Source organism: Puma concolor, chromosome B2 (genome assembly GCF_028749965.1).
Source record: "Puma concolor isolate L17-30 chromosome B2, mPumCon1.1.hap2, whole genome shotgun sequence".
In the NCBI taxonomy this organism is placed as follows: Eukaryota; Metazoa; Chordata; class Mammalia; order Carnivora; family Felidae; genus Puma; species Puma concolor.
Window position 1 is genome coordinate 124389712 of NC_141671.1, and position 20183 is coordinate 124409894.

Below are 20183 nucleotides of genomic sequence, written 5' to 3' on the forward strand. Positions count from 1 at the left end.
GGCTTAGCCGGGTGGTGCTTGCTCAGGTTCTCCTTTGGAGTTGCAGTCAAGGTGTCTTCTAAGGCTGCAGGCCTTTGCAGGCTCAGCTGGGACTGAGGTCTTCAATTTTAAATGGCTTCCTTGTATGGCTATTGGCTGGAGGCCTCAGTTCCTCACCCCGTGGCTTCTCCAAGAACAAATGACCCATGAGCAAAAGACTGACAGAAGCTGTAGCGTTTATTATGACCTAGTCTTGGAAGTGATGTACCATCACTTCCATAGCATTCTGTACATTAGAAACAAGTCACTAAGTCCAGCGCACACTCAAAATGAGGGGAATTAAGCTTTGCTTCATGAAAGGATACCAGAGAATTTATGGACATGTTTTAAAACTACCATAATATGTATATGCCAACTTTACAAGGTGTAGATTTGAGACTAGAACAAAGTTATGGATAATGTCTCATTTTGTAAACAGCAGCCTCATCTGTAATAAAAGCCCAGAGTTTATGGATCATCACAGCCAAATAGGAAAAGGGTTTGCTGGAAAAAACTTGTAAAGGATGTTATTTCACTTGTCTATTTATCCTAGGCCCCGGGGTAATGGTTACAAATTATACGTCTTACATGATTCAGGAACCTCTGCTGAATAACAACTGAACAAAAGGGCTTTACCAATTTGCTCCTGCTACAAACATATGAGTGCCTGCTTCTCCAAACCCTTGGCAATACAGTAGATTATCCTTCTTTGATATTTGCCAATTTGATAGGTAGAAAACGGTCTGAAGTTGCACTTTTAATTTCTATTTTTCTCTCTCTCTTTCTCTCTCTCTTTTTTTGAGAGGGCATGGGGAGGGCATGAGGGAGAAGGAGAGAGAGAATCTTAAGTAGGCTCCACACCTAGCATAGAGCCCAACACAGGGCTCAATTCGGAGCTCACAGCTGTGAGATTATGACCTGGGCTGAAATCAAGAGTCAGATGTTTACCTAACTGAGCCACCCAGGCGCCCCTCTATTTCTCTTGTTGTGAATGAGAGTAAGCTGTTTTTATATGCTTTAAACCATCTGCATTTACTTTACTGTCAACTATTTGTTCTTAATTTTTGCCTACTTTTATATGGGACTTGTCTTTTTGTTTTTTCCTTACTAATGAATGGAAGTTCTTTACAGATTAAAGAAATTAGCTCTTCTCTGCAATGTGAGTGGTGGGAATATATTCTTAGTGTGTCATTTATCTTTTTTTTTATTATTTCTCATTCTCTTTTTTGTCATGTAGTGATTTAAAAAATAAATCTGTTTTATGGTCACATTCATCGTGCACCAATTTTTTCTCTTATAGCTTCTGGGTTTGTGTCATTCTTAGCCTTCCCATTCTATGGTTATTAAGAATGTCCTATGGTTTTTCCTTTAGTACTATTATGGTTTGTTTGTTTGTTTTGCATTTTAACTTTGATTAAACTGGTTCTTTTAATGCTTCACAATATTAAACTATAAATACTTCAGTATTAAAGTATTAGTGAATCATTAAGTTTATGTCCATTTTTTTCTGCTCCAGATATTTCTGTTTTATTCTCAGTTTTCTCATTTGTAGAATAGGGATAATAATTACTATCGAGTACCATCCATGGCCTTTGGCGGGAAAAGACCATTTTCCAAACTGAAAGCTAAACCAGAATTTTCTTCCTCATTACTTAAAGCCTTTACTCCATGATTATGTTCTCTGCCCCAATGGGACAATCAAGATTAACATGGATTGCAAAATAGCTTGCTTTAATAACAAAGGTCAAAATTCAAATTAACCATTTCATGTCTGCTTACATGGGGGCCCCTGCTTTCACCTATAATGTTTAATTACATTATTTTCAGCAATATACATCCACAGCTATCACTGTTGAAGTAATTTTGGCTACTTATGAATCAGGATTGCAAAATGCCTCATATTATTAATGTTACAGACAAAAAGTTTTGAATTGGTTATTTGTAAATCAAAAAGATAATTCCACTGAAATAATATTTTAAATATTGGTTAGGTTCTTGTGCCTTATCCCAAATTCCAGAGTTATGTATTATATGATGAGGGATGAGGGAAAATGTACTATGTCATCTACACACAACAGTATTTTGTAATACTGTCTCTCTGGTAACGTACATCTGAAGGCCACTTCAGGAAGCTCAAAATAACATCTTCCCCAGTCCTAGCAGCTGAAAGTGAGGCTCCTTGTTGGAGGCAAGAGCCATTGGCAAGTGATTGTAGGCTCCAGAAAAGACATCCTGGTCAAGGGAATACATCTTTATATTTATATTAGGGAAATCAATTCCCTAATATTTGGCAGTCATCCTGAATGGGAAGCACAGAGAAATTATGTGTTCAGTGTTGAATTACAGAGGTGTACCATTTTTTTTTTTTTCTCAGCACATGGCCATAAGGAGCTTTCTTGAGTACAGCCTGAGAGTCTAGGATCTGGAACTTAGTCACATAAGGCATGGAGATAGAGGGGATGTAGGGGAAGGTGGACCTAGCTTTGGAATATGAGAAACTGTGGAACTTACTTGGTAGAATGTAGTATCTTAAAGGGTATAGAGAATATAATACATATTCAGAGTGAACTATGATGTGACAGGGCCATTTTTCTAAGAATTTGAATTGTGCACAAAGAGGGCTAAGAAATTTACAAAAGCAAGCTTTAGCTGTAGTCAAGTTTGTAAGCATGAAACAGGGTTTCAGCCACCAAGGTGTTTCAAGAGAAGGAAGGTACTGGGGACATAAGGTGAAAGGTAGATCTTGAACCCCATGCTGATGGTCTGGATGTGATTAATCCCCAGTGTCTAACATTGGGGCCTATCTTGGGAAGTGGGGCAAAGCAAGGTAGCACAATGAATGAGGTAGTTCTGACTGTGGAGCAAGGAGGGAACAGAGGCTGGAGGGGAAAAAAAGGACAGTTTCCCAACACTGAGAAAGTAGCTGACTGTTATTGGTGGTGCTACACATACCACTATATTTTGTGCCTACGTAAAATACATATTTGTTCCAGGAGCATTTACTGGTTTTGCCCATTGGGAAAAAGGCATGTGTGTATTATTTTTCTCAACGACATTTATGAATGTCATAAATGTAATGACAATCACGAAATGTTGGCTAACAGATTTGTAAATAGTATTTCCAGGGGGCCAAATCTATTTAGAAAATGAGCCAGTCAAAAAGAGTAAAGTTCACCTGTTGCAAATACAAATTATGATAGTTTGAAATAAAAATAAAATTATTCTTTGATACATTGTGCATGCTATCCATGTTCTCTGCATTTCTTTCCCTCTGTCTTCTGGCTGTTTTGCTGCTCATTAACACCTCCATTAGAAAATGCACAGAGCAGTGACGGAAATAAAAATGCAAATTGAACTGCAACCAAGAATTTTATATATATATATATATATATACTTTTTTTAAATGTCAACATAAGAATGATATAAATATCTCAATTGTAAAAATAAATTGTGACCCTGATTAGCATATGGTGCTTTGGATATACAAAAAGTGGTGAGGAATTAGAATACTTCCTATACCGAAGAAGAAGTTCACAGAATGTTATCAGTAGAAAGGACCACATAGACAGATTGAATGAGCATCTATTCCTTCAGGTGGGAATTACAGAAAAATTCATTTTTTTATTAAAAACTTTTTTTGATGTTTATTTATTTTTGGGAGACAGAGACAGAACATGAGTGGGGGAAGGGCAGAGAGAGAGGGAGACACAGAATCCGAAGCAGGCTCCAGGCTCTGAGCTGTCATGTCAGCACAGAGCCCGACTCACGGCTTGAACTACCAAACCGCAGAATCATGACCTGAGCTGAAGTCGGACACTTAACTGACTGAACCACCTAGGCGCCCAAGAAAAATTCATTTTTAAAAAATGAATTGCAAAGTATACACCAACTCTTAAGACCTAACCACATTTCTGGAAGGAAACTGAAAATCTTGGCCTAAGCATGTAAAACTAGATCACTTGCTGGAGTTAAGGAATGCATGTGCAATGGAAATCCTTTTTTTTAAGAAAATTATTTTAACACATTTTCATAAAGGAAGTTGGGGTGGCAGTATATGACACTAGTAGAAGAGTATACATCAAAATATTAATATTATATTATATGTGTTATTTAGGCCATTTTAATTTTGTGTATATATTATATCTTAAATTTTCTACAATGCATATGTATTAATTTTATAATCCAAAAGTAACTTTTAAAGAAAATTTTATGTTTCACTCCCACTTGTTAATCTGTCAATGGAGTTTGTTCTGTGAGTTTTGTTAGTCAAACCCATTTCACAGTAGGATGGAAATAGGGATCAAGACTAGGAATTTCCATCAGACAAATAATTTTAATGATCAGCACAAGGACCTTAGCCCTAACAGGCTCATATACACATGCTGATTAGGTTTATCAGGCTGCTTCCAAATAGGAAGGACTTTTTAAATTTAAAGACTGAATGACTCAACTTGTAGGAATTCAGTGGCTCAAAATATTATATTTTCTAAGTGATGTTATAAGATAACTGGACACAATTAAATTGTGGCTGTATGAAAAACAATTACCACCACAAAATATTAATGTGGTGAAATTGCCTATATTCAGTATTATATTAGAAATCTATACTAGCATATGTAATATGCATGTCGTATATCATACATAAATAAGCAAAAGGCAATTGAGGATTACACTTGTTATTATCTATTAGTGAATTTCCCTTAGCTTCAAGGAAATTATAGATTTAAAAAAAATTTAGTGGCATCTGGTGAAAACAAAGTCATTAGAAAAATTTCACAAATCCTTTTAGGAGGATAAATAATACATTTTTGTTTATATTTTTATGGTACAAACCTCAAGAAGTGCCTGAGTTATCTGCCTAAACATGGAACTTATTTCAAGATGTGCTGATTGACTCAAGAACACAATTTCTGGTTTTCAAGATTGATTATCTGAAATCAGTCTGAAATTTCTGGCTCCACTGCCAAATTTGGACAAACTTGGAAAACCCTCTCCGTGTCAAAACGCTCACTTGCTCACGAATCTTTGAAACTTTATGCTGAGATTCACCATGAGTAATGCAAAATCAGAATCAGAATTAAATGTATCCTGAGTATGCCCCATAATTTGCCGAAACAGTCTAATCTGTTAAATATAAAATTTTCATTGAAATGTATAAAAGTGGTCAGTGATGAACATTAAAGCCATAGTTGTAGACTAGATAAATTAATTAGTTTATAATACTGCTGATAATATATCTGTGTTACTTCTATTTAGGTTATATTCCACTATGTTTATCAGTAAAAATCCATTAAGTATCATGTACCTCCTGATTTCTGAAAATTGAAGTTTATGGAAGTGAAGTGCTTTTTCCAAAATAAAGAATGGTGGGCTAGAACTCACATATGCAAAATCATGTGTAATCAGTGGACATTCTCCTTGTCATTAAAGAACTGGAAGGGTCTTTGAAGGAGACTGATAGGAACTACAAGTCTTGGCATATATAATCATGAGATGGAAAGATTAAGAGATTTCAAAAAATAACTTTTACTTTATAAAAGATTGATTACCAAAAGGTTAGAAGATAAAATTAATTAAGTCTGTGTGCCATCTTTACAACTTATTAATTATTGCTGCTAGTTGTTTAATTTCTGCCTTCTGTTTTTCATTTTTAGAATGGAGATAATTATTGGGCTGCCTGGGTGGCTCAGCCAGTTTAGTATCTGACTCTTTATCTCAGCTCAGATCTTGACCTCAGGATCGTGAATTCAAGCTCTGCATTGGGCTCCACACTGGGCATGGAGCCTACTTATAAATGAATGAATGAATGAATAAATAGGGGCGCCTAGGTGTCTCAGTTGGTTAAGCATCCGACTTCAGCTCAGGTCATGATCTCACAGTTAGTGGGTTTGAGCCCTGTGTCAGGCTCTGTGCTGACAGCTCAGAGCGTGGTGCCTGCTTTGGATTGTGTCTCCCTCTCTCTCTGCCTCTTGCCCACTTATGCTCTGTCTCTCTCCATCTCTCAAAAATGAATAAATGTTAAAAAAAATTAAAAATAAAAATAAATAAATAAATAAATAAATGAGTAAATTAATAAAATGGAGATAATTATTGTGTCTGTTACAGGGTTGTAGTGATGACTAAATGACTCAGTAATATGAAAGGCTTAGGACAGTGCGTGGTGCATAGTAAGTGTTCAATAAATGTTAGATATTATTGCCACTGTATGCCAAACACTCTTGTGCTCTTAACATACATGTTTTTATTTAATCCTTACAATATCACTGGAGGATAAGTATTACTAGTATTTCCATATGGCAGTTGAGAGGTTTGGTAAGAGGTCATATTTGCATAGCTAATAAGATTAAGAGTCAAGTTTCAAACCCAGGTCTGTGTAAATCTGGAATAGAAACTGGCAAATTAAGAATGTTTTTACACTTTTAGTTGTTAAAAAAAGTGGGACAGAGACTTTATGTGACCTTCAAAGGCCTAGTATTTGCATCTGGATCTTTATGCATGTTTGCTGACTGGTACTTTAGAGCCATTTTTCTTTCCATAATATCAGCCTAGCCTGCCTTCTGAAAACTGGATGCCTATTCCAACTGCTAGAGTCATTCACTTTTCCATTTACTCAACAGATATGTATGAGGCATCTGTATAGGTGCCTGGTTTAGAAAAATAAATGAGAAACAGACATTGTATTAAGAAACTTATAGTCCTTTAGGGAAATCAGAGGGAACATTGATAATTATGGGACATTGTAGCAGGTGTTCTAGTCCAATATCAGAGGGTTCTATGAAAGCACATAGAAAGGACCACTTATATAGTATTCAGGGGTCATATATGCCTCCTGGAAAAACTAATAGTTGAGATAAGTCCTCAAATTTTCGTTTAAGAGTGGGTGTACTGTATTCTAGATAAATGGAGGAGCAAATAAGTATGAAGGCCCCGAGACAAAAAAAAGAAGTATGAGAATTTGAGGAGCTACAACTGTGGTTGAAGTTTACAGCATGAGGGGAGAGAACAGAGGGGGCACATGGCAAGAGATAAGGCTAAATGGGAAGGCAGGGTTTGAAGCACAAATGTCTTCCATATCATACTAAAGTGTTTGGCATTTATCCAAGATTCTGAACATTGTCAGGCTATGGGACTGTTGGAAACTTTAAGCAGGTAGATATTTCAATTTTCATTTTAGAATGATCCTTATAGAAGCAGCATAGGAGATGTATTTCAGGGCATCAAGAGTGAAGGTGGGGATTCCAGCCATGGAGTTAAAGAGACTCAATTTACCCTCTTACCTTAATAAATTATAAAACTGAACAAAACATATAAAAGTAACTTTTTTCATACATTGGATAATAGGAAGCAAAAGACTATGAATCCTGTGGGAAGGGAAATAAATAAGGTGAGTTCTGTAATTGCACAGGATTTCTTCCTGGAAGCACATTCCATGCTACAGAACAGAGACGGAGATTCCAAGAAAAGAACAGCTGTTACATAATTGAGGAGATAGATCTGGATGTGCAGGAAGTCTGAGATGTTTTTAAATGGTGATGCAAGGTTATGCAAAGTAGGGAGATACACAGAAAAAAAGTGCCAGAGATATGCAAAGGAAGACCTGGGAGTCTTTGAAAAATATTAATACATGCATGAATGAGGTGAAATTTTACAAGGGTGAGCAAAGAAAAACTAGGAGGTTGTGAATGTAACAGGCTTCCATAAGTGGCACAAGCCTGAGAATCATGAACATTATCACCAGATAAAATGGAGAGCTCTCATTGATCACTTGGGGAATGCCACTCCAGAAAGTGCTATACTTTACTAGTAGGTTACATTGTTCCTGAAGTAAATGCTCCTCTAGACCTGCCCAAACAAAACTTGAAACAAGCCTCAAAATGATCTAACTAAAATATATATTAGGAAAGAAAAAATTATCGACAATAAATTATCTAGGTTTATTGGACCTAAGTTTATTGGAGTCTTTACTATAAGAAGCTAGGAAAGGAAGAGAAATTAGACCTTAAGTAAGTACAAAGAAAATAATTTAAAAAGTAAGAGTAGAAATCAAAAAATACAAAGCAAGCACTGAGGAAATTTATGAAATCCTAAACCGGGTCTTTGACATCACTAAAATCTATAAATATCTAGCTAACTTGATAAAGGAAAGAGGGAAGACACAAATTACCAATGACAGGAAGAAAGAGGAGACATCACTACAGATCTTACAGAGTTTAACTGAACAGTAAGGTAATATTATTGAAACATTTATGACAGAAAAGTTAGATTGTTGTGAAAAACATCCTGTGGTGGCAGAGGCCATCTGACAAACGCCAGCATAACAACAACAAAAATAAATAATTTATTAAGTAATTTTATGTGTCAGTCCCTGGCTTGGCAAGATAGAAACAAATGAAGACCAATCAAATGAGAAAAACAGACCATTTATTCAGAGCTTGCTACACCAAGGGAATCAGCCACTGTGAATTACATTTTGGCAGAGACTCAATGATAGGCAGAAGAGTGGGAAAATCATTATAAGTGAAAAAAAGGTATGTTTCACATATGTCCTAATTGGAAGCCGGTGGGATAGGGAAGCTTTAGCCTGCTACCTAGAAACAGAACATCCTATGTGATTGATTAGGGGTACAAATTTGGCTTTCTCTGGTTGGTCCTAAATTAGAAGTAGTGACAAAAATTAAGGAACTGTCAGTTATTGATCAAGTCCTGGCCATTTTGGGCTGATTGTTATAGAAATAATAGTTTAACTTTTTTGGATTATTGCTAGAGATAGCCATTTGACTACCTACAAGCCTGACTATAACAGGTTCACTTTCTGGACTATTTATTGTAGATAAAGGGGTTGGTTTTCTATCCAGGTTATGGGTCAGAGTTCTATTTTTTTATATGGTCTAGCCATCATCTGCATATTCAGTCCTTTAGTAATAAATCATATAGTGATACACCCTTTAATCTGGCAGTATAATAAAAAGAGTAATTCAGTCCTTACTGGGAGCATCTGAAAAGGCCTTATAGTCAAGGCAATATTTGAGATGAATCTTGATGTCTAAGCAAAAGGAGGATGAAAGGAAATTGCTACCCTAGATTACAACATTTTTAAAGAAATAAGCAGATAAGGGTGTGATGTATTCAGGAATCAGTGACCCTTTAAAGAAGCTTGAACATAGGTGGCAGGGGGGTGGGGTGGGGAACAGAACAGAACAGAGCTAAGAAAGAAAGGTTGGAACCAAAGTGTAATGGACTTTGAATAATAATAAGACATAATATTATGGACTTCAGGGGAGAGATGACTGCTTTTATGCCAATAGTTATAATATTGCATTTTAGTTTTAGGAAGATAATTCTTATGACAGTGGAAAATATGCACGGAGTGTATCAGGAAACTGGAAGCTTGCATGCAAGCTAGGATGATATTTTATAAATCAAAAGAAGTGGCCGTGAAGGGCTTGATCTGGGCTGGATCAGTGGGCATATAACAGAGATAGAGATGATCAGTGCAGCATCTTGGACACAAAGTGAGTACTCCATAAATACAGTATGTTTTTGAGTGAATAAATGGAATATCTAGGAAGTGGAATAGATTGGGCTTGGTGACTTTTTGGATGTTATATCCCAAGAATAGGAAAGATTTAAGAACTATTAAAGTTTTTAAGTTCAATACTAATTGCACAGCAATGCCGTGGGCCAAAGTATGAAAAATAAGGAGGGTGATACTTTGTGAATGAAAATGCCAAGTTCAACTTTGGGCATATGTTGAGGCTTATAAACTTTGAAAGTCTTTGGCAATGTGGTATGGAGGCAGGAGTTTGGGGGCTCACTGGTGGCACATGAAGGAGTTGTAATCATATGAAAGGGTATGATTGGTCAGAAACACCTTTGAAAACTAGAGAAGAGGATCCAATTCTTGAGTAAATACACTGATTTTAAACAGTAGATAGAAGAGGAAGTGTCAGTATTTGCCAACTAAAAACTGTCTCTGTGATCCTTCTTTGGAATTTCCTTTTTCTGTTGCTTTGTGCTGTTCCTCTTTTTGGAAGTAAGATGATGAACAGAGCACTTTGAAGAAAACTGTAGAAATCAGGTTGTGTGGAGTGTACAGAATTCTGAGGATCTGACATTGAAGCATGGACTTCCAATGGGTGCATGGCTCTGTGGTATGAGGTGACCCGAGTTGGAAACCAAGCTCACTTAATTTGTGTGACCTTGACCATGTTACTTCTTTGAGCCACATAGTAAGGTTAATTATAGCCACCTTAAAGAGTTTTATGATTAAATGAGATAATTCTATATAATATATGTAAGGTACCTGGTGATATCTAGCACATAACTTGAACTCAATAAATAAAAGGTGCTATTATTATGAAAAGAGCTAGAAGAGTAATACTAGAGAAAAGCTGTAAATATAATTTGTGTTTTGCCACATACCAAATTGTTTATATTGCAAAGATAATTGTGGGGACTTAATTTTTTTCTCTTAGCCCTCCTCTCTTAAGAAAGAAATACTTTGCTTCAATAAAATCAGTAATGCTCTTTCTAAAAAAGGATTTCTTAAAACTTCCAAAATAACTTTTATTATTTCTTTGGTTCAACATATATACTTACCTTTATTCAAAATTACTCTCAGGATTATCTCTTACTATGGCACTTCTAACTAACAAAGATTTATTGGGTATCTGACACAGCACATGTCAGGTGCTGTGCTGAACATCAGAATACAAAATACAAAGATGAATAAGGTTGCTTCTCTTGAGAAATTCATTCATTCAATAAAATATTTATTTATCACCTACCAAAGGGCAGGTACTTATTTGGTGGTAAAAATGCAGCAGAGAATTAAAGCACATAGAGACTCTGTGAGCTTTGGCAGGCTACACTGAAGTGAAGGGAGAGACAAGAAAACAATAAACAGGTAAATAAAGAAGATAAATGTAGATGGCGCTTAATGAAGAAAAGAATAAAGAAATAATAGGTACAAAGTGACTGGAAGAGACAGCCTGTGTGGCAAAGTGGTCTCTTTGGGGCTGGGGTGTGGTGAGGTGGAGGAACATGACAACAATAGTCAAATAATTACTGAATTATGAAACCAACTATTGTGATAGTTGGGGACAAAGGAAATTATAGACATAACAACAGAAAAGGCCAGTATGGGGGGGGGAGCTCTAAATGCTTTAGAAATAAATTACTTTGGAATAAAATTTTAGTCACTTTAAGGGTTTTTATATGTTTATGTCTCTCACTTTAACCTCATTCTTCAATTAGGGATAAAACTTAAGAGAGAAAAAAAATAGCTTTCTTAGATTCTCCCAAATATTCATTCACTTTGGATATACATCTTGACTGCAAATTAAACTCAGGAATGTTGGATATAATTTTTGTTATAAGTAATATTTTTGTATCATTGAATCTCCAATCAAATAGATTTTCATTATGTATGTCTTTAAAGTCTAGGCTGCAAGTCTTTACTTTTCTTAATTATCTAACCAGCATGTAGAATCAAAGGTGGTATTTAAAGTCATAGGATTTTGGAACTGGAAAGGACCATTTTGTCTAAGTTGCTCTTCTTTTGTGGAATGGAAAGAAATAACAAAAAACAAAATGACAGAAACTAAAGGGAAAAAAAAGGATAATCGGCAGAACAAGAGTAGAAGCCATGGTTTCATATCACTGAATCCAGTGAATATCTTTCTAATTTTCTTATCCATTTCATAAACAAGTGCTTCCTATGTGCCCCACACTATATTAGGCTCTGGATACCTATAGGAGTAACAAGCTCATTGCAGGAAATCATTCTCTCATCCCCAAGGATTTTGTAGATTGCCAAAAGATGTCTCAAGCAAATTATAAGTCATGACCTCTCAAAGAAAATAGGCATTATATAGAATATGTCAAATTGATACATGAGAACAAGTCCTTGAACATACTCATTCTTTATCCATATGCATTCAGATTTTGTAAACTACATTTTATTTTTTTATTTTTTTTTAATTTATATATGAAATTTATTGTCAAATTGGTTTCCATACAACACCCAGTGCTCATCCCAAAAGGTGCCCTCCTCAATACCCATCACCCACCCTCTCCTCCCTCCCACCCCCCATCAACCCTTAGTTTGTTCTCAGTTCTCAACAGTCTCTTATGCTTTGGCTCTCTCCCACTCTAACCTCTTTTTTTTTTTTTTTCCTTCCCCTCCCCCATGGGTTCCTGTTAAGTTTCTCAGGATCCACATAAGAGTGAAACCAGGGGCGCCTGGGTGGCGCAGTCGGTTAAGCGTCCGACTTCAGCCAGGTCACGATCTCGCGGTCCGTGAGTTCGAGCCCCGCGTCGGGCTCTGGGCTGATGGCTCAGAGCCTGGAGCCTGTTTCCGATTCTGTGTCTCCCTCTCTCTCTGCCCCTCGCCCGTTCATGCTCTGTCTCTCTCTGTCCCAAAAATAAATAAACGTTTAAAAAAAAAAAAAAAAAAAAAAAGAGTGAAACCATATGGTATCTGTCTTTCTCTGTATGGCTTATTTCACTTAGCATCACACTCTCCAGTTCCATCCACGTTGCTACAAAAGGCCATATTTCATTTTTTCTCATTGCCACGTAGTATTCCATTGTGTATATAAACCACAATTTCTTTATCCATTCATCAGTTGATGGACATTTAGGCTCTTTCCATAATTTTAATAGAGAAGGCTTTTGTATTATGGATTTTGAGTTTAAACCTAGACTCTGAGACTTATAATTTCTGACCTAGGAAAGTTGCTGAGCTTTAGTTTCTAGTGGTAAAAATTATGACAAAATCACCAGCCCAGTGCTAGGAACATAGATTAGACACTCAATGCACATTTACCTTTTATTTTGCTTTGAAAGTTTATACTTTCTTAAGAGAAGAAAATATGTTTGTAGAAAAGTGTTTACAAGATGGAACCATAGGATCTGATCTATTAATTCATGCAGTGACCTTTATTGAATGAATGTAAGACTTAATCTGATGTTTAATTTTTTTGCAAATATTATTACTTAGTTATTTGGGTTAATATAGTGATAATTAACTTTCCATTATTGGAAACTGATTATATTTGATTGATTTGTCTGAATCTCTAAACTTCTTTTAACTTTTCTCTACCAAACACAGACCAATTTTACTTGTATTTCATCACTATTATGATTGTAAAGGCCAAGTAAAGGCAGAACAAAAATTATCTTCTTCATTTATTTCTTTTGTCTTTCATGCTTTTTCTTCTGGCCCTGAATATACTAAAAATAGGAACATTGAGTTAATAATCTATGAAACACTGGATAACTATTTGCAATAGAAAATCTGGTTTTTAATCTTAGCTCTTATCCTTACTAGCTAAATGATTTTAGACAGATAGCTGTATTGTTAGTCTTCAGTAGCCTTCTCTGTAACATGTGGGTATTAATGCCTACCATAGGACTGCTAGGAGGATTAAATGAAATGATATCTGTAAAGTATGATAACTGGCACATAGAAAGTATTTAATAACTGATAACTATTTTTTGTCTCATTAGATATTTATTTTCTAAACAAGATTGTTTGTTCTTCAAGAGCTGATTGCCGCCTTCTGTTGACATAGTTAAACTTAGATGAACATTTGAAATCCCATATATCATTTATCACCTAGGCATTGAGCATAATATAAATATTGTCCAGATTCTATATCTTAGAGTGTATCAATAAGAATACTCTTATCTGCTACAGATTTTTTTCTTTTTTTAAATGTTTATTTATTTTTGAGACAGAGAGACAGAGACTGTGAGTGGGGGAGGGGAAGAGAGAGAGACAGACAGAATCCCAAGCCGGCTGTACACTGTCAGTACATGGGGCTTGAACCCATGAGCCATGAGATCATAACCTGAGCCAAAACCAAGGGTCGGACGCTAAACTGATTGAGCCACCCAGGGCCCTCAGATTTCATATTTTTTAAATGCCGTGTACCTTGTGTCTGTTGGTTTCTCCAAGGAACAATAAATTAATGAAATATGAACCTTGTCCTCAAAAGGCATGAAGACCATACTAATTATAATACACATGGAATGAATGATGCATACATCTCTTTTTCTTTCCCTATTTATCCTCCCTCAGCAACTCCTGAAACTCTTCCACTTTGCCCTCTGAAATTCATGGCCACTCATAAAAAAGTATTTCCTCTAATGGAAACCTTGCTCTCATCTGACACGGCTTTCTCCACAGCCTTCTCAAGAACTAATCCTTTTCTCTCTATATCGATGACCCACTGATCCTAATGTTAAGGAAGATATCCACCTTACTTCTCATTGCTACACTATCCAATATGGTAGCCACTAGTCACATGTGGTCATTTAGATTTAAATTTATTAAAGTTAAATGATATTAAAAATTAAGTTCCTCAGTTCTACTAGCCATATTTAAGTGCTCAGTAGCCACTTGTGGCTAGTGGTAATGATATAGCACAGATATAGGACATTTTCATCAATGTACAAAGCTGCATGGAAGCTCTATTCTAGTTTATTCTTTTAGCTTCCTCTTCCAAGTCCCTAGCTGTGAATGTTATCAGCCTGTGCCATGCACTGCTCAAACCTTGTGACAGTCATCCATTCTTTTTTCATGAGGTAGCCCCAGGCTCATTTTCATCATCTACCTGAATGATCCTTCCAAATGTTGGCATCTCAATTTCTTGATCTCTCCTCCTCCAAGGATCTTGCTCTTTGTTCTAACTTAGTACTTCTCCAAACAGATTTTTGACTTTATTCTCTTACTAAAATTTCTTTTGTCAAGGTCACTAATGAATACCATGTTGCTACATCTAATGATAGAGTCCCAGTTCTCATGTTACTTGACTTATCAGTGACATTTGCAAGGCTGATTACTTCCTGCTTTTAAAAACACTTTCTTTTACTTGGCTTCTCAGACACCACTTTCTTTCTTTCTTTCTTTCTTTTGAATATGAAATTTATTGTCAAATTGCTTTCCATACAACACCCAGTGCTCATCCCAACAGGTGCCCTCCTCATTCCCCATCACCCACTTTCCCCTCCCTCCCACCCCTCCCCCATCAACCCTCAGTTTATTCTCAGTTTTTAAGAGTCAGACACCACTTTCTTTTGGATTTCTCGTACATCACTGGCTACTCCTACTTCATCTCCTGTGCTTGTTCCTTCTTATCTCTCTAACTTCTGAATACTGTGATGTCCTAGTGCTCAGTCTTGATAGTGCTTCCTTTTTTGATCTACATTAGCCTTGGTAATTTCATCCAGCCTCCTTATTTGAAATGCTGTCTATCTTCTCTCTCTCTCTGTCTTTGTCTCTCTCACTTTTCTCTCTCATTTTCAGACAAACCTTCTCTCAAACTCCAACTTTTCTATCCATCTACATACTTACCATCCCCACTTGGCATTTTAAAATTAATGCATTTCCAAACTTACTTCCTGATTTCTTTCATAAAATTTTATCCTGTTGCTATCTTCCCTATCGTACAAAATGCTGACTCCATTTTTTCAGGCACTTAGATCAAAAATTTTAGCCTTGATATCTCTCTTTTTTTAATGTTATTTAAGTTTACTTATTTTGAGAGAGTGACAGAGAGAGACAAGAAAGAGAATCCTAAGCAAGCTCTGCACCATCATCAGTATGGAGCCTGACGTGGGGCTTGAACTCATGAACCACAAGATCATGACCTGAGCTGAAACCAAGAATCAGATGCGTAACCAACTGAGCTAACCAGACACCCCTGATCTCTCTTTTTCTTACACTTGACATTTAGTCTATCAGCAAATCTTTTTGGTCCCATTTTCAAAATACATTGGAATCTTTTTTTTTTTCTTACTACCTTCACTGTTTCCAGGTGGTTTAGCATCTCTTGCCCAGATGAAGTAGTAGCCACATAATCATGCTCCAGCTTCTATACTTACCCTCGAATTGTCTGTTCTGAAAAAAGCAGCCAGAGTTATGGTAGTAAAATATAAGTCAAATCATGTGTGTCTTCTTTGCCCCAAATTCTCAACTGGTTTCCCATCTCACTCAGAGTGAATGTCAAAGTCTTTATAGTGGTGTAAAGTGATAGAGTCTGTCCCCTTAAACTCTTTGATTTTATCTCCTATTATTCCCCGAGTGTCTATACTTCAGCCACCCTGACCACTTGCTATTTGTCTAACATACCAGACAAGCTCTTATCTGATTTCTTTTGCGTTTGCTGCTTCTTCTGCCTAAAATTGTTTTCTGTCAAATGTCAAGCTTGCCCCTTCTCCGTTTTCATTGCAGCTTTCCCAACCACCATATTTGACATTGCAAAGCTCTCTCCAACCTCCAGCACCCTCCAATTTCTTTCTCAACTTTGTTTTTTCTACATATTTTACCCATTCTTTCTATCTATCTATCATCTATCTATCATCTATCATCTATATCTTCCCACTAAAAGAAAAATGATGTTTTTTTTTTCTTTTTGCTTGTTTTATTTATTATTAACTCCTTGACACATAATAGATGTTCCATGTAAATTTATGTGAATAATTAGTGGTGTTCTCTATATTAGTTGTATTTTTTAACTGAGATATTTTGTTTCTTTCTAAGCCTATTTATTTTTCTTTTTTTTAGTGTCCTTTTAATGTTTTTGTTTACATCCAATGTAATACTAGTTCTGGTGTAGAATTTAGTGATTCAACTCCATACAACCACCAGTGTTCATCACAAGTGCACTCTTTAGTCTCCATCACCTGTTTAACCCACCCCCCACTCACTCCCCCTCTGGTAACCATCAGTCTATTCTCTATAGTTAAGTATGACTATTTCTTTTTAAACTTACTTTAATTATTTAGATGATATAGATGTTAAAGTCCAGAATGCTGTGGGGGGGGGATATATTAAAACCACCCGTTACACTCCAAAAACAAACGAAAAACCATAGTTATTTTTATAAACGTCCGAAACAAATTATTCTGCTAAGAAATAAAGAGTATAATTACCAGGAGCTAGAGAAAAGAGAGTACATCAGAGTGGGGGCTAAAGCTATATGCCTAGTGGCAAGCCAGGACCAAATTAGGACAATAGGTGCTGAGGTTTCAGTGTTTGCTCACGAGGAGAAACTGAGTGTGTGCTGGCCAAAGTGAAGGACCAGAGGGGAGACCACCAGGGTAAAGCTGGTGGTGGGGTGTTATAAGGAGCAGGGTACTGAATTAGACCCACCCAATGAAGAGGAAGAATCACCATGGATTGGAGCCTGGCCCACATCACTTGCATGGGGTTCAAAATTGCACAATTTGTGTCAAGCAGAATCCCCAAGGCTCTAATTTAAGTCCAAGTTTGGAGCCATGAAACCCAGAGAGCCATATTGTGGCTCATCAAAGTCATGCTAGTGGTTACCTGTACTCTAGGAAGAGGGAGGGGGAAGGGCAGTCATTCAAAAGGACTTCAACTTTATCTGCAGTATTTGTTAGGGGGGAGAAAATCAAATATGAGAAAATGTTACCAATCTTCAGTTACTGTTGAAAACATGGGTGATTTTCTCTTTTTCTATATATATTTTAGTCATTATTTAAAAATTTTTTAAGTTTTATTATTTATTTTTGAGAGAGACAGAGACAGAGAGAGAATGAGCAGGGTAGGGGCAGAGAGAGAGGGAGACACAGAATCTGAAGCAGGCTCCAGGTTCTGAGCTGTCAGCACAGAGCCTGACGTGGGGCTTGAACTCATGGAGTGTGAGATTATGACCTGAGCTGAAATCAGACGCTCAACCGACTGAGCCACCCAGGCTCCCCTTTAGTCGTTATTTTAATGTAATGCTTTTAATATAATTCTTTTTAGACGGGAAAAGTTTTAAAAGAAGTAGGAGAGCTTCTCTAGCCTTTTTATGATGATTCTAGTGGCTTATGTCTGTTTCCCATATACTTCATTTGGTAGCATCAGGAGTGATTAAAGGAAAGAGTAAATTCCAATGAACAAATATATATATAAATAATTTTTTTCTTGTAAGTTGTAATGCATTACAATCTACTAAAAATTTCTCTCTTAGGATAAAAGTAAAAAAAAGGAATCAAATCTAATTGTTTCCTTTGGTTCCCTTGATCAATCGTGATAGTATTGTACCGACTTGGAAGGAACTCAAACCTGCAGGACTTCCCATGCAATTCACATCATATGGCATTTATAGTGAATGAGAATAGAAGCCAAAAGAAGCACTTACATATCCCTGGATGTTTACATATGATTGTCAAGTAGACTTTATGTTGTGTGTGTTGTGTGGGTGTCTCGCTTTAAATTAAAAACTTTGAACTCTTTGTTCAAGAAGTAAATCCAAGTTTTGTTCGTATTTAGTGAAAATTGCTTAAGTGTAAATCTAGAATATTTATTTGCTGTAAATCTTCCTGAAAAAATTCTGTTAGATATAATAATCTGTGTTGTTTCTCCATATTAATATTCTGTACAAAGAACAATATGTTTCTGATAGCAAATGGCCTCTAACACTTCTGGGTAAAAGACTTACATTTTTTTGAATGCTAACTTGGAATAAGAGCAGCTTTGTTATTCTACTTCACATATTGTGCTTTCAGATGAGTTTTCTCTTTAAATCTCACCTTAAAAGAAAATTCTCTGCTCTTCAGAAAAAAATGGTATTCCCTGTGAGAAAATCTCATTCAAAATGTCATTTTAAAAAATATGCTTTGGGGCGCCTGGGTGGCTCAGTCGGTTGAGTGTCCGACTTCGGCTTAGGTCATGATCTCACAGTCTGTGAGTTCAAGCCCTGCATCGGGCTCTGTGCTGATGGCTCAGAGCCTAGAGCCTGCTGCCGATTCTGTGTCTCCCTCTCTCTCTGCCCCTTCCCTGCTCATGCTCTGTCTCTCTCTGTCTCAAAAATAAATAAAAACATTTTTAAAAAATAAAAATAAAAAATATGCTTTGGGGGCGCCTGGATGGCTCAGTCAGGCATCCGACTTTGGCTCAGGTCATGATCTCGCGGTTTGCGAGTTTGAGCTGAGCGTTCAGCTTTGTGCTGACAGCTCAGAGCTTGGAACCTGCTTCGGATTCTGTCTCCCTCGTTCTCTGCCCCTCCCCCACTCGTGCTCTGTCTCTCTGTCAAAAATAAACATTAAAAAAAATTTTTTTTAAATATGCTTTGAATCATCCTTTGCATCCCCTGTTCACTTTTTGTTTTGGCTCACTGTATACTTGAAAACTGCTAAATAGATCTTACTCAAATTTTCCAAAACAATTTTTTATTGGAAAAAGACCAGGAATCAGAAACATAAATATTTGGACCTAAAAATGCTCCTTCACATTTTAAGAATTTGATGAAACTAGATGTTTAAAATAAACTTTTTTCTCTTTAATGGATTTAACAAACTTGTCCATTGTAATTACTTGACATTTACTGTAAGTTTTAAAATTTTACACTTTTTATAAATATGACCTGTTTGGATCTTATGTCCAATCTTGGAACCGGTGACCTGGGATGATGCCCTGACCCCACTCCTATTGCTCTATCATTTGATACATTTAAATTATATCTATCTATATCTATATCTATATCTATATCTATATCTATATCTATATTTATATCTATATCTATATTTATATCTATATCTAAAATGCCTGCAGAGCACTTTGAGATATTCAGAATAAAAAAAGTTCACAAATTGTAAACTTGTGACCAAAGATGGGACTCTTTTAAAAGGAAATAACAGGGGCGCCTGGGTGGCGCAGTCGGTTAAGCGTCCGACTTCAGCCAGGTCACGATCTCGCGGTCCGTGAGTTCGAGCCCCGCATCGGGCTCTGGGCTGATGGCTCGGAGCCTGGAGCCTGTTTCCGATTCTGTGTCTCCCTCTCTCTCTGCCCCTCCCCCGTTCATGCTCTGTCTCTCTCTGTCCCAAAAATAAATAAAAAAAACGTTGAAAAAAAAAATTAAAAGGAAATAACAATTGGGAAAGCCAGGAGATAGAATTGAAGAAGCATTTTAACCAAAGGGTGATGAAGAAGGTTTGAAAGTAGAAAAAGAGAAGAGAATATAAACAGAGACCTGAATCTGACATGATCCCTAGTATAGCATGTCCAGGAGTGCTAATAACAGCTGATAACGTTTTAAAATTCATCTTCTCATCTGTCATAATTATGCATGAAAATCATGCAAGGCACTAGTAATATAGTACCCATGATGGGCTTGAGACATGACATTCTCCTAGAAATATCAAAAGAT

At 36.4% G+C, this 20183-nt stretch overlaps 1 protein-coding gene across 1 annotated transcript in view; it reads left to right on the forward strand.

The window, feature by feature from the left end:
- The window catches only part of PDE7B (phosphodiesterase 7B), a 591837-nt gene that overhangs the window by 132140 nt on the left and 439514 nt on the right, over positions 1-20183 (forward strand). The gene's annotated exons all lie outside the window — the stretch shown is intronic.